The sequence below is a fragment of the Gobio gobio genome, assembly GCF_949357685.1.
Source record: "Gobio gobio genome assembly, chromosome: 7".
Lineage (NCBI taxonomy): Eukaryota > Metazoa > Chordata > Actinopteri > Cypriniformes > Gobionidae > Gobio > Gobio gobio.
Genome location: NC_137103.1, coordinates 51,820,335 through 51,836,530, shown reverse-complemented (window position 1 = coordinate 51,836,530; position 16,196 = coordinate 51,820,335). Strand labels below are relative to the sequence as shown.

At 38.2% G+C, this 16,196-nt stretch overlaps 1 protein-coding gene across 4 annotated transcripts in view; it reads right to left on the bottom strand.

Moving 5' to 3' along the window:
- The window catches only part of cobll1b (cordon-bleu WH2 repeat protein-like 1b), an 89,308-nt gene that overhangs the window by 53,508 nt on the left and 19,604 nt on the right, over window positions 1-16,196 (bottom strand). For 2 of the 4 annotated variants that reach the window (XM_079821417.1, XM_079821418.1), the window contains exon 1: window positions 2,915-3,052. The exons of the other annotated variants lie outside the window; for them this stretch is intronic. The gene's annotated coding sequence lies outside the window, so the exon portion shown is untranslated. Of the gene's footprint in view, window positions 1-2,914; window positions 3,053-16,196 lie in introns of those variants that run through there. 4 annotated transcript variants of the gene reach the window in all.

The following is a 16,196-nucleotide window of genomic DNA, read 5'->3' as shown; positions in this document are numbered from 1 at the left end:
TTTAACTTAATAAATACCACTGAACACCATTAAAAGGATGAAAATTGTCATTTAAATAATATAAACATTAAAGGGGGGGGGGGGATGCTGAAATGAATACTGAGCTTTTTACACTGTTGAAGACTTGGATTCCCATGCTAAACATGGACAAAGTTTAAAAAAAGTTGGAGATTTGATGGAGTATTTCTGTGCCAAAAATAATCCTTCCGGTTTCTCATAAGTTTCGGAAAGTTTTTTTCGAATATGGGCCTATGTGATGTCAAATGGGGCGGAATTTCCTTAAACAGGTCCTAGGGGATTACGCCCATCAAAATCGATTTGCTCGGCTGCGCTACAGTCACAGGACTTCACAACATCAACAATGTCACCAAAGAAGTGTGATTTTGGTTGTCAGGGCAAGACAACCCTGCACAGCTTCCCAAAGAACCCAGCGTTGATGGGACACTGGATGGAGTTTGTTTTTCTGGAGCAGCAACGGAGTTGTACAAGTGTTTTGTTTGTTCCCAGCATTTCGGCAACGATTGTTTTATAAGCAAAGCCCAGTTCGACGCCGGATTTGTAGCTCGTCTAATGCTGAAAGATGGAGCGGTCCCAGCGATTAAGGTTCACAGTCGTGACTCTTGTTTTGGAAGCAGGCGGTGAGTAAAACTGCTTCAAATGTCTGTGTGTTGTTCGCTATCGACTCGTTCATTCAAATGCGCAACTATTCCATTGTTTTTCTATGTAAACACACTCTAGTCTGACGTGCAAAACCGTTACGCTTACTACTGCTAACATTTAATCACATATAATAGTCCATAAAACCAAATTATATCCTCATAAACCATGAGTAAACGCACACAAATGTTGTAAAACTCAAGCCGCTAAGCAAGTATATAAGTTACAGTTACAGTACATACCATTGAGACGTCCTACTGTAGTCGTCGTTGCTGCTTCTCCTGTTCAATTCATCCCCTAGATCTGATTCTGGATCATGTATGTATGGCTAAATCTGATTGATCTCCATGATTTATTTAGGATAAAGTTTTTTTCCACGTTTAAGGATGTCACAGCTTTCAGACGTTCTCAACACAATAGCTGCGCGCACTCGTGACGTTTTAGATCCGCCCACACGATACGCCTCCATCCACTCTGTTTTTTTTTTCGGAAAGACTCTGTACAGCGTATCTTTCTTTTATAAATATAACAAAACTAAAGACTTTTCGGAGATATGAAGGATGCAATACTACTCTATAGGTACTCAAGATTGACTGAAACTGAGTGTTTCACCTCCCCTTTAAAAATAAATATAGTTTGGTTTCTGAAGGATCATGTGACACTGAAAACTGGAGTAATGATGCTGAAAATTCAGCTTTGATGACAGGAATGAATATCATTTTAACATATTTACATAGAAAAAATTTATTTAAATTTGTAATATTTCACAACATTACAGATTTTACTGTAATTTTGATTAAATCATTACAGCCTAATTAATACATTAAAAAATAAACTAACCCCTAATTCACTTAAAGGGATAGTTCACCCAAAAATGAAAATTCTGTCATCATTTACTCACCCTCAAGTTGTTCCAAACCTGTATGCGTTTCTTTGTTCTGCTGAACACAAATGAAGATATTTTGAAGAATGTTTGTAATCAAGTAGATAGAGCAACTATTGACTAGGGAAATACATACTATGGTAGTCAATGGTTGCTCTCTCTGCTTGGTTACAAACATTATTCTAAATATCTTCTTCTGTGTTCAGCAGAACAAAGAAACTCATACAGGTTTGGAACAACTTCGTGAGCGTGAGTAAATTATGACAATTTTCATTTTTGGGCGAACTATCCCTTTAACACCCATTCAAACCTGAGATTAGCATTAATTACATCACTTTTACAGTAGTCCTTTAATCACTCATCAAGATAAGTGAGAGAGAGAGAGAACACAAAAACTATTTTACTTTCATAGGTCTATGACTTCCTACCATTCAGAATTATGCAACGAGTCGTGTGTTAATATTATCAGCTAACCAGGCATTAAGTGTCTGCCGCCCATTTCCAACAACTTTATTAAAGGCTGTGTGGTCCTGTGGGCGGCTGCGAGCCAGCTACAGTAGCCTAATTAATGTTTACAATACTTACTCAGCAAAGACCACTTGCATTATTAAAGCGCTCAGGGAGAGTGCGGCTATCTGGGGTCACCTGAAATCATTAATACACATCATACTGGGAAACCACAACATGTAGAAGAAGTTCAGGGGGAACCCACACGCGGGCTGCTCGGATTCCACGCATTCTGCATTATTGCAGCTGCTGGGCGAGGAGCGACAGATGCGGAGCTCAGTGGAATTTCATTATGCGAAGGATCAGGCTAACTGGTCTGAGATTGTTGGGAGATTGTTGGGAGAATGTTTCAAAAGCATGCATGCTTCCCGAGTGAATCTGGGACAAACGAGCGGGGGTTTCCTTGCGTCCTACTCGGGCATTGTGGCGGGCTGCTGCCAGCATTGGTCCATTGGGGAAAGGTGGATTTGTGTTGAAAGAGCTGAACAATATCCAAAAGACATCTTCCTGCTTCACAGCGGACTCCATCCGGGATATTTTAGGAACAATGCAGTTTAACTTTAGCACTTTACTTCATAAACTTCAGACAAACTTTTCAACCCAACAACACTCAATGTATAGGCCTGTACAAGTCCAGTTACTTATTTTCCAGGTAAGATCAAAACAAACGCATAACGTACGGTCGTGTGACTGGTTTCACAACTTAGTGTAAACAAGGTAGAATAAACTAACACGTTGTGCGCTGCGTGACACGAACATGCATGAACAAGAACAGCAAAAGCCTCAGCGTTAGAGTTACCTGACCTACAGGTAAAAGACAATGACAGTCATTCATTAAACCAAGATTCTGACACCATTGTTTCTTACCTCCTGCGCTGTGGTGTGAAATTCCTCTTTTTTAGTCACCTCACATGTCCCATTGATCCACACAGTCAGTCAGTGAACGAGTAAGACACGACTGGAGAAAGTTTCTGCCCAAAAGTGGCAGGCCTACCTAAAGGCCACGCCCCTTTATGACATTAGCCTCCCCATAGGCCTGTCAAGCTATGAAAGTGTGTGTGTTAAAGTGAAGCAGAGCAGCTGATCATGGCCAAAGATGTGTAATCAGCTTTGTGTCTCCACTCTGTGAACTCAAAGGCTGGTGGGTAACAGAATGGCATTGGTCATTCAGAGACTGATGAAACAACATTATGCTAATGCAATCAAGTCTTATCGCTTTCTGCTATGTTTGCTTTACTGTTATCAAACCACAATGCAAGCATGCGCACTAGTGCACTGTCAATGGAAGGACGGAGAGGGAGTCGTGAGAAAAAAGTTAAAGAAAGAACATTTGCTGCAGATGTAAGCATTCATTGAAAGGCGGGTCCCAGTTTCCTACATTTTTATATAATTTCAGCATGATCCGGCTCTTTCCACACCCTCAAAAACGGACCTTACTCATTCCTATCCATCAAACGAACTGCTAAAGCATTTTCTATGTGTGCAAACGTACAAGCAATGCAAGCAGGCGTCCATTAAAATTTCCAAATTTCAAGTTTGACCTACAAATTCATGAAGCTAAAATACAATGTAAACATCTTTTAGCACAGAGCAAAAATACAGAGTAAATAAATAATAAAGCTGCACAATTTGCAATGCAGTAGGAAAGTGGAATATATCTTTTACTTAACATTTCAAATTCATTATTGTCATTAAGTTATTTTTGAATTAAAATTAAAAAGAGAAGCTCTGTGAAATAAAACCCTATTGATCATATATGAATTGTCAAATTGATTAATTGCAATTAATCGCATCCAAAATAAAAGTTACTGTTTACTTAATATATGAGCGTGTACTGTGTATACTTATTATGTTCAGTATATATAAACACACACACACATGCATGTATATATTTAAGAAAATGTGTTATATTTATATATCAAATAAATTATATACTTTCGCCAAAAGTTTTGGGACGTCTGCCTTTACATGCACATGAACTTTAATGGCATCCCATTCTTAATCCGTAGGGTTTAATATGGAGTTGGCCCACCCTTTGCAGCTCTAACAGCTTCAGCTCTTCTGGGAAGGCTTTCCACATGGTTTAGGAGTGTGTTTATGGGAATTTTTGACCATTCTTCTAGAAGCGCATTTGTGAGGTCAGGCACTGATGTTGGATGAGAAGGCCTGGCTCTCAGTCTCCGCTCTAACTCATCCCAAAGGTGTTCTATCGGGTTGAGGACAGGACTCTGGGCAGGCCAGTCAAGTTCCTCCACACCAAACTCGCTCATCCATGTCTTTATGGACCGATGCTTTGTGCACTGGTGCGCAGTCATGTTGGGACAGGAAGGGGCCGTCCCCAAATTGTTCCCACAAAGTTGGGAGCATGAAATTGTCCAAAATGTCTTGGTGTGCCGAAGCATTAAGAGTTCCTTTCACTGGAACTAAGGGGCCAAGCCCAAACCCTGAAAAACAACACCACACCATAATCCCCCCTCCACCAAACTTTACACTTGACACAATGCAATCAGGCAAGTACTGTTCTCCTGGGAACTGCCAAATCCAGACTCGTCCATGGGATTGCCAGACAGAGAAGCGGGATTGGTCACTCCAGAGAACACGTCTCTGCTCCAGTGGCGGCACGCTTTACCCCACTGCATCCCACGCTTTGCATTGCACTTGGTGATGTAAGGCTTGGATCAGCTGCTCGGCCATGGAAACCCATTCCATGAAGCTCTACACACTGTTCTTGAGCTAATCTGAAGGCCACATGAAGTTTGGAGGTCTGTAGTTATTGCAGAAAGTTGGCGACTTAAGCGCACTCTGACCTTCAGCATGCACTGACCCCGCTCTGTGATTTTATGTGGCCTACCACTTCATGGCTAAGTTGCTGTTGTTCCCAATTGCTTCCACTTTGTTATAACACCACTAACAGTTGACCGTGGAATATTAAGTAGTGAGCAAATTTCATGAATGGACTTTTTGCACAGGCGGCAACCAATCACAGTCCCACGCTTGAGTTCACGGAGCTCCTGAGAGTGACCCATTCCCTCACAAATGTTTGTAGAAGCGTCTCCATGCCTAGTGCTTGATTTTATACACCTGTGGCCATGGAAGTGATTGAACACCTGAATTCAACGATTTGTAAACTTTCATAAGTTTATATAAAGTCAGACACTCTGTTCTCCAGATATCCGATACCAGTAACAGCATCAGCTATTACACAAAATACATATCAGTCGATCACTGGTTTCATATTTAAAGTCTAATGCAACGCACCTTTCATCTGTTTAACACAGACTCAGAGATGACTTGTGCAACAACAAAAGAGCAGCAGCATAATACAGAAGTATTCGCTCACATTCTTGCTCAGGCATGTCAGGGCCCAGAGGTTCAATTAAACCTGCGAGAAGAAAAACAACACTGCTCTTTTCCATCGCCTGTGATCTTGTTATTATCTGGGCTTTTCCTTGAGAGATGGACCTAATTATGTGATCCCTCAAGACACCACATCAGCTTCAACACGCTCTGGGCAACGAGCCGATAACAGCTGATTCAATCGGTGGCTGAATGGAAATGATTGATTAAGCATTGGTTGCTTGTACTGCGGAGAAACCACGTGACCTTTTCTGGGAATTCTGATGCAATGAAGATCTAATAAAAAAGCCCTTTATTAGACCATCTGAATCATTTCAAATCCTTTCATGACATCACAAACATGCTTTTGCAAGATTCCTGTAATGTGTTCATGGCCCTTTGTCTCTCAAATGCGAGTGAAGCAAGTTTGGGAATTTCAGGTGGAAAACTCTGTGCATTTCATCAGGTGCTGGGAGTTCACGAAGTGTCCAGATGAAGAGAGTCACTCCTGACAGAATCACAAATGGCGTAATAATGAGAACCCAAAATCTTCCCCCAACACAGCTGTGATTCATGTGGTCGTCTGTCTACCAGATTCAGCTCTTTATCATGAGACTCGTTCACAAACAGAAGCCAGCAGTGACGCCAAACCAGACTGAAGCGTAGGAAGAAGCAGATTGTTTGGCTAAATCTCCAGATTTCACTTAATGAGATAAACTGGCACAATATTCCAAACAATTTTGCGTTGGCCCAGCTGTCAGTTCTCGGCTCCAAATGGGCTTTCACAAGCACAATTGTGGTTATGCGATGGAGAAAAGCTGTTGCAAACCAATCAAAACCTAAAGGAGAGTCACTAATCTCAGGTTTAAAGGTGCCATAGAATAGAAAACTGTATTTACCTGGGCATAGTTGAATAATAAGAGTTAATATGAGTTGTTTTCTCCTTCATATATGTAAATCTTGTGCTTGAAAAAGACCACTGAAAAACCTCATTAATATTTAAGCCTCTCCAAATGTGCATATAGCCTACCAGCCCATGTTCAAGGCCAGGCAGTATTAACGTGGGACTTTTCCATGGCTAAGGCAAGACGAGAAGACACAAACGTCCTTAAACGATTATTGTCGACTATATAAACATGCAATATTGTTGACGAAAAAAGACGAGAAACTTGAACAGAAAGCACTCTTTGGTTTTGTTGTCGGGGGTGGTGGGGGAAGAGGAGCGTTCGTGCTTGCAGTTGCCAGATTTCAGTATTTTAAATCCCCCAATCAGAGCTTTTCTGTTAACCCCCTGGGGTGCTTAGGGTCATTGACCTGAAGCGTTTAATTAAAAACATTTAAAAATCGTAGCTTCATCGGAATGGTCCGAAACTTGGTGACTTTATTGGTACTTGGTATATGACACCCAAAAAAATTGGGGACAGGATTTGAAAAGTCTAAGTGGTCGTAAAACAAAATAGTCACACTCAGGACCTTCGGGTCAAAAATGACCCCCATAGGAAATGAATGGGAAATTGGCAAAAATATGAAAATACAGAGTTTTTTTGTGCATACAATCTACAAATCAGCCAGGATGCAGACAAAAAGGACTTATCAGTGAAGGGGTGAATCTCTAAAACATCAAGAGAGTAAAACAGACAAAAAAAACTCACACACACACACACACACTTATACACACAAAAACACACCCATGCGCGTGCCATTCCAAAAGCTAATTGTGTTTTTGTGTGTGTGAATTTTGTGTGTTTTGCACTCTTGATGATTTAGAGATTCACCTCTTCACTGTTGAGTCCTTTTTTTCTGCATCCTGGCTAATTTGTAGATTGAATGCACAAAAAAAACTCTCATTAATTTCCTATGGCCGTCATGTTTGACCCAAAGGTCCTGAGTGTGACTATTTTTTTTACGACCACTTAAACTTTTCAAATGTCCCCAATTTTTTGGGGTGTTCATATACCAAGTCATTTTTTACCCAAAGTACCCCAGAGGGTTAAAAGAACACGTATTCTATCCATTGTTTTAGTGTGTGTGTGTATGATCTGAAAACACCAATAAGCAAGTAAACTGCATTTCAGCAATCTCCATTTGAGATTTTCTGCTTAAAGTGTCATTCAGCTTGTGCTGTTTGCGTTTTATTGTGTTTGCTGAATAACTGCACTTGTGTGAGCTACTGAAATGAGCCTTGCTGTGAAACAGCCAATCAGAGCAGAGCTCAACATTATTATTCATGACCCTTCCGAATAAGGCAAAAACAGACCATTTCATTCTAGGTACAAATCCTAGGGTTGTAAATTGACATGTAAAACCGTATCTGGAGTATTTTTGCCCTTACCTAAGCCACATACCTTTTATGTAGATATCAGAGAACAATTTAAAATATTGTTTCAATGCACTCTATGGCAGGGGTTTTCAAACTTTTTGTGTGTGTGGACCACTAGTTGTAATCAAGAAATTTCGCGGACCACCTCATAATACACATAATAAAATTATGTCTACACACAGACCTACCTGAATTAATCCGCACCTCTAAATAGGCTTACTAGCACTAAAACTATAACTGGTCATCACATCAGTACAACAGGCTTGTTAAAAGAAAGTTTACTGTATACAACGGCTGCCACATATTTATTTTATTTATTTACTCAAGTGCATAATCGGGTTCATTTAAACAACGGGCTTATTTTGCAATGGAGTGTGAAATCTATACAGTAATAAGAACACTTGGATATAGTCAACATTTCAAAACCTTTGGCAAATTTAGGGAATTATTAGAGTTATTATTTAAAGTTTACAAGTCCTCAAAAAGTGAGGCACTGAACTTGAACGTCACGGCCGAGCGCCACTAGCCTATTTTAGTAATCACACAATAACATGACAATTTAATTTAAATTTTATATCAATATAGGTCTACATATTCTTTTTACTTTTTATTTTTATGGGAATTTCCTGGTAAAATGAAGGTAAAAAAAAAAAGTATTTTGCCTTTCCACGGACCACCTGCAGTACCCTCACGGACCACTAGTGGTCCGCGGACCACAGTTTGGGAATGGCTGCTCTATGGCACCTTTAAAGGTAAAGTGTGTCTTTTCTGCACCACAAGCATCACTAAACATGCTAATGATAAATAAAAACATAAAATAAAATGTTTTCCTAAACACTCACTCGGTCAGTCAGTTTGATCAGGCAAACAGAACTGTCATTTGTCATCCATAACTCACACTATTGCTTGAGCTGAAGTTGATTAAAAAAAACACCTCGAAAGTACCATAACTGTATTCAACTGGTGCGCTACATTTCAGGTCTTCTGAAGTCATACAATAGCTTTATGTAATGAACTGAAATGTACTGTAGGTCGTTATTCACTGAAAATTACGGTATAAAGTTCTGAAATCTCATTTGTGCCCATGTTTCATCACTGACGCCATACAGTATGTATATTCAAATAGTAAAATTGATATTATGAATATATAATTTTTTACATTTTAGTTACCAATATTAAAATTCTAGCAGATAATCATGAGTCAATAATTATTTTCATGTTATGGCTGAAAACTGATAAATGCCGGATATTGAAATGCTAGTTTTAAATAAAACGGTAAAAACTAAAATCAATTGCTTTCAAGGCAGCAAGTGAATTTAGGCATCACAACATTATAATGAACTGTATGAAAAAGTTGTATTCTTTTTGAGATCGCATTTAACATTATAATTTATGTTAATGTTAAATGTTATTAATGAAATTATGTTTTTTAGAAAACTTTAAATGACTAGTAGTGATGTAAGGGCTCAGTGAATTGGTGAATAAAGAAGCCCTTTGAAACTGCATTGATATGACCCTTCAACATTTTGGTTGCAATGGAAGTCTATGATGTAGAGAAAAATCCTGGAATGTTTTCCTCAAAAAACAATTTTTTTTTCCACTGAAGAAATCTTGGATGAGATGGGGGTGAGTAAAAAAGCAGCAAGAATTTTGAAGTGAACTTATCCTTTAAAGGGGTAGTTCACCCAAAAATGTAACTTTGTCACTCACCTTCATGTCGTTCCAAACCTGTATGAAACTTTCTTTCTTCTGTGCACCACAAAATATATTTTTGAGAACATTAGACCCTATTGTATTTTATTGTTAAAAAAACAACAACAACCAAACAAATACAAATAGAAGACAAAAGTATTCAGGTTTGGAACATCATGAGGGTGTCAATGATGACAGAAATGGCATTTTAGGTAAACTTTCCCTTTAAAACTTCAGTCTGTTACTCATGCAAAGCTAGCATATGACTTATGGAGACTTGCAATATAGGCAAAAAAACTGCATATGCCTGGATATTCCTAATAAAAGTCCATGGAGGAAAGAAAGTCATGAAGATTTGGTACAACATAAGGGTGAGTATTTAATTGCTTGATATTAATTTACTGCTTTCAAGTCAGCTCAAATTTATTTGTTATGCGCTTTTCACATTACAATTAGTTTAGCAGCTTCAGAAAGTCATATTGTTATGACTATAATAGCTTTTCCATAACACAAGTTTCTGGGCTGGGTGATATCAAATTTGAGATATATTGTATTTATAGTCTATATTATAGTCTTTCATCCTTGTGAAAATAATGCATTAAAACTTTTATTAAATTAGGGAATTCAATTGGATAATTATGATTTGTTTTTTTATGAGGCCTTATTTTGCAGTGAAATGGCGAATTATGCTAGCCTGGCTTCGCCCTCCAACATACTTCCGCTCAATTTTCATTTTCCTTCAGTACTCCGTCTGGGATTGCGGTATATTCTCTGGTTTTCTCAGGTCAAATTTTAACCGGTCCAATCAGCGAACAGAGAACGCTAGTTCGAGATGACATACGTCATGACCAAACGTTAGCGTTTGGTTATGGCAGATCCAGAGTGGCTCTATCCAATAGTTTTAAACTTCAACAGAGTACCCGCCTTTAAGGAAGTTAGAGTCTGGTCACTCTCCATTGACAAGCGTTCTATACAAATGAAATGTACGCGAGTCTAGTAAGACCAGGCTAGAATTATGCAGGTTCGCAACATTTTATTGATTTTGCATTGTATTCGGCGATCGCGGAGGGACTGTATAGAGTTGTCTAGCACATAAATCTGTGAAATAAATTAAAATATAGCCTACATATATTTAAAAAGTAGCATCCATGCAAAAATCCTTTAAAAATAATTCTTTAATAAATATTTCAGGAAAATATAAGTATAATTATATATTATAGTAGGCTATTCAATTTTATTATCCTAAAAACCCAGAGTCTCCCCCATACCAGGATGGTTTGACCCAACCTGTCATATTTATTTTTGTAATGTGTTTTTGTTAAGTCATGTTACAATATTGTTTTGAACTGCTTATTTACAATGGTTAGCTTACCAAAATAACGGTTTTCATTGTTTGTTTGTTTTTTGTGTTTTTGTATTGTATTAAATCCAGACCAAAAATCCTAATAATCAAAATAAATCATAATACTTATTAATGTTAATAATAATATACTAATATAATAGGACTCCAAAACAACAACAAAAACATTCAAAAATGTATTGTCCCTGTTTTTTTAATTAAAATATAATAACAAATGAGATTTGAGTGATATTTTGACCACTCAAATAGGGAATGTCCCCGGTCTCCATTCCAGAAATATGGTCACTGTTTTCACATTAGTTTGAATCACTACATTTTAGTGATGAGAAATATTTGCAATAAATTTAGTTATGGATTATTATCATTTAAAATGTTCGAAATAGTTTATTTTTTTCAAATGTTTGAATTTTGTATGTGTTTATCTGTTCCAAAGTTTAATAAATCAGACACTGATGGCACAGTGCTCTGTTTTAAGTCTTTTTTTTCCAACCAAAATTGGTTTGCGCTGGTTAGGGGGTACTTGGCTGAAAAAATATTTCACAGGGGGTACATCACTGAAAAAAGGTTGAGAACCACTGGTCTAGCACATAAATCTGTGCCACAGAGACTCAGACACACGTTCATAGTAAATATTGCATTGTTCTTCATATGGGAAGTTTAGCTTTCATTTGCAGGAGGGAACTTCAGAAAGGTTAAAAGTGCCCGACTGCCTGAAATAATCAGTTATGGAAAGTGGACAAAGGGTGAGGCCCCAAAAATTCCAATCATATGCTTTAAGAGATTACTGCCTCAGTCACGCAGTATATGCATGCTCAAACCTGATCCATAATCCTGAGTCTGCTGAAAAGAACTCCTTCCTGTCTTAGTTTACAGAGCTTTCTGGTGTCAAAATCATTGTTTGGCCAGTGGAAAGTGTTATTCAGCGTGCTCCATTGAAGCGGTGCATTAGAAAGGCAGGAAGAGCGACTGACCTTCAGATCACAGTTTACCGTGATTCTGCAGTTTCCTCACACTCACAATGAGGGAGACCAGCGGGGCCTGACCACGAGAGAGGTTTTCTCTTACTCTTTTATTCGTGGCTTTCCAGCACCCCCAGACCTTGTTGGAGCGAGATGTCGATCTTGCCAGTTTTCCTTTGCCCTTATAAAAACAGTGGGAATGCTAAAAATGCTCACCGTTGACAGCTTCTCCCTGCAGATCAGCTGAAAAGGTGTGATGACCATGAATGAAAGCATTATGTGAGCTACACTTTAATGGTTCTTTAAAGGTTCCTCACACATAATAACAGCTCTATTTAGAACCACATCGTCCTGAATAACTGTTTCATGGTAAAATGGTTCTTTGTGTTAGAGCTTAAGAATTCTTTATACCCGCCTAATTGTTTTTTAAAACGGTACCTGTCAAAAAAATCCTTTCAAAGCACCTAATTATTGATTTTTTTTTTTGGAGCTCAACCATCCAGACTGTCAACACACTCTCAATAATAGGTTCTTCAAATGTCTATAAATTTGAACTTTCAAATTGTAACTGGTAGTGTTGTTCAAATTAACGATGATACCAAGTCGATACCTGCTGAATGCTCAAGTCAGGGCCGGTCCAGGCTCTGTTGGTGCCCTAGGCGAGATTTTAGATTGCACCGCCCTCCATAGTAATATGAATAGTGCTCAGCGTTAAGTATGAAGTAAAAAAAATGGTGATATTAAATCTGGATAAAAAGAATCACACAGAATTAAACAAAATACAAATCGACAAAAAAAGTGCAATAAACTAGACTCTTAACTATGGGATGATTTTAGACTCAAAATGATTGATAAATGCACACACACTAATCCATGAACTTGATAAATGTTGCAGACATGTTTTACTATCCACAAACAATACACTTTATTGAACATGCGCTGTATATTAAGCATTTTATAATGGTTTTCTATGGGAGAAAAATGTTGTGATGAACAATGTTGTGTTCATAACCTGAATCTGCTTGCCTATACAAAGTAGCCTATACGTTATTAATACCTTTTTAATGTTAGCCTACTGTTAAGCGTTTTCGTCTTAATAACGAGGACACATAAAGCGTCTTTTAGGCACTTAGGCAGAATAACGCTCATGGTGCCGTTGTCTGTTTTGGCAGAATACTGCCATCTAGTGGCAGCAGGTTTTCTTAGACAGCTGTGTGTGTGGATCGTGCAAGGCCAAACCGGCGAAATTAAAGTCTCAAAATCCAAATGAATCAAATAGGATCGATTCACAAACGAGTCAATCAAATGCATGCGCGTCACCGGATCCACAAATGCACATCTTATGGTGCGTTCACACCGGACGTGAATTACGCGATTCGTGCGAGTGATTGACATGTTAAGTCAATGCAAAGACACGAGTTGAAAAATCTGAACTTTGGTGGATATTCGCGCCACGTTAACCAATCAGGAGCTTGCTCTAGTAGTGACAACAATGAGGAGAAAATCTGTATATTAATATCTGGTTCAGGCAATATGATTATCACTGTGATAACATTAAATGACATGAAACACAACCCAGTCTGTTTTTATTAAATGCAAGTTTATGTATGATCAAATAGTATAAGTAAAAGATCTAATAAGCTATACATGAAATAAAGCAACCAATTCAGTCAAACATTCAAAGTCAGTGCTAGTAGGCTACGACGGTAACAAGGTTAAACAGCCTAAAAATAAAAAAGTAATGAAACTTCACTTTGCCCTCAGCTTAAATGATTTGGCAGGGACTAGCCGAGGAAAGGCTGCTCTCGCCGGGGTAAACGAGCGCCGCTGGAGCTCACAACTCCAAAAAAAGGCAGATAAAATGTTCAAATAGGCACTCTTTTTATAAATAAACCACAGATTTGAGCTTTAAACAACTACATTATCGCCTGAAAAAGTCTTAAAACTACCTTTGTCACACATTAACAGTAGACAAAAAAGACGTGTAAACACAGCCCATGTCAGTCATTTCTCAACGAGACGAACCGCCTGGCAGAAACCCCTCCCATGATGTGAATTTGCGTCTATTGTGAAGTTAATGTCACGCGTGAATGAAGCGAATTTCATGTGCGAATGAAGCGAGGAAACTCAAAATGTTCAAGCGTCCAACTTCGCGCGAATAGCACGATTTATTCGCGTCATTCGCCTCCGGTGTGAACGCACCAGTACTCGTTGCAGGCACAAATTCTGACATATATTAGTACAAAATCTAAGTTTTGTATTCACAACTATGTCTCTATTTGTACAAATTGCTGCACATTCAAGTAATTCTGTATTTTGCACACACAAGTTAAAAGGCATTTGTTTGTGGATAGTAAAACATGTCTGCAACATTTATCAAATTCATGGATAAGTGTATGTATATTTATTAATCATTTTGAGTCTAAAATCATCCCATACTTACCGGTCATCCCTATTTTTGAGCATACACTGGAAAATGACAAACTTAAATGACTGCAGTTCATGAATGCTTTAGACTACAGTCCTAGCCATGGTTTATTTTAAAGACACTTAGGAGTGACGTGAGGCAAACTAAACAATCAAATTACACTTCATATAATTTTTTTTACAAAGATTGTCGTCATTTTAGGTAGTTTTTAATCACGCTGATGCAAGTTCAAGTGTCCGTTTTTTAAATAAGTTTGGTTTTAGTTAATTATTTGATGTCATGATTGACAGCTGAGATTGACAGCTTCTCTGAGTAAAGTAGTCAATGATGCACCAACTTTTCTAGGGAGGAGATTGGAGCTTCAACTTTAATTTATATAATTTAATTTCTTTAATTACTCGGGTCCCAAATCAGCACAAGATGTCAGCGCCATATCGGCTGCTTCACTTTTCTACAATGGAAGAAAGTGAAGGTGCGTCATCTTTTTTACAGTCTATGGTAAAGACAAGAGGTTCAGAATTGTACACAAACATCAATGTCTGCCATGAAGAGTCACATTTTTTTCCAAAGCATATAGGTACATACAGGTCCTAATGGCAAAAAGAATACCTTTAACTGGGCTGTCATGCATAAATAACGTGTTATGGCAATTTATAATCATGTACGTCACGATGCAGGCAGTGTTTAAATGAGTCCAACATAACATATTGTCAACTATTACATTTTTCATTGATTGTTATTGTAACAGTGTAATCTAAAGTAGGCTAAAACTATTTTAATTGGATCAAAAAAGTGCAAAATGCGCTCCATCTAAAACCACTAAAAAGCTGTCACTCAGACTCACTTCATTGCGATCTCACAAAGCTGGTTTTAATCAATGAAGCTGTCTACACCGCATAATGAATCTTTTATTTACATTGTGACTACACTTTGTTATACAGAATGCAAAACAAAAAATCATTTTGAGCGTGGATTATGTCTAGCACCTCTAACACCTCTGATTGGCCATCGCGTTCAAGAAATCAACAGACATGTCTGATTGGCTACACTGCTCAACACTACAAAAACACATTGTAAATAGAAACCTGACACTCTGCAGAACGCAAACACAAATATGCACTGGAGCATTTGTAAATAAATTTCTCCAATATGATATTGTTATAGTATTATAACAATATAGTGTGCTCTTGCTTTCGTTTGAGGGTGCTTAGCACCATCTAACAGCACCATAAAACCATAGCCCCCAGTCATTTTGTGGCCTTGGATACCTTCTATGCCATGGGCCGGACCTGGCTCCAGTGCGTATTTGTGCGAGCACGCCGTCAAAAACACCAGTGAGGTCTCTGTAATGCCTCAATGGTTTCTTCTAAATATCATTGATATTAAATGCAGAGCAAAGGGCCCAAATGTTACATTGGACATCAAGTAGAGAAGTGGCCGGGATGTGATGCGAAGGAAGTGGCTTCGATTGAGAAGGGGCGTTTGATGGGCAGAGGAGGATATTCCCTACGGACAGACAAAACACAGATCCAGGGCCACAGCTGGTAATATGGTAAGAGAAGGTCGTTCACCGTAAACACAAGCTGTTTAGAGAAGGTCTGGAAAGGCCATTACTCCCAAAGCATTGTGGGATGGGAAGATAGAAGAAGAGAGATGAGATTGGGGGGAGAAGAGGGAAGAAAATAACATAGCAACTCTGTGTGAATCACATCCTCTTTGCATGCCCTATTATTTCAAGCAAAACACAAAATGTTATCCCTGAAATATGCTTGACTCAGACTATCACCACACACCATTTAAACAAAATATCTCACGTTATAATTTGTCCGTCTACACTGGAAATAGGAGTGGGTGAAAACAGTTTGGTAGAAATTTGAGTATTGTTTCATGGTAATGCTATCATGAGATGTAGGGAATGGAAGTTATTTATAAATAATATATAATATATTGTATTTTTATATAATATTTTTTGCTATTCATTTTGTTCATTATGTATTAAAATAACAGCTAACCACTGCATCAAAATCAGCTAATGATGTTTGCCTCTGGCAAAC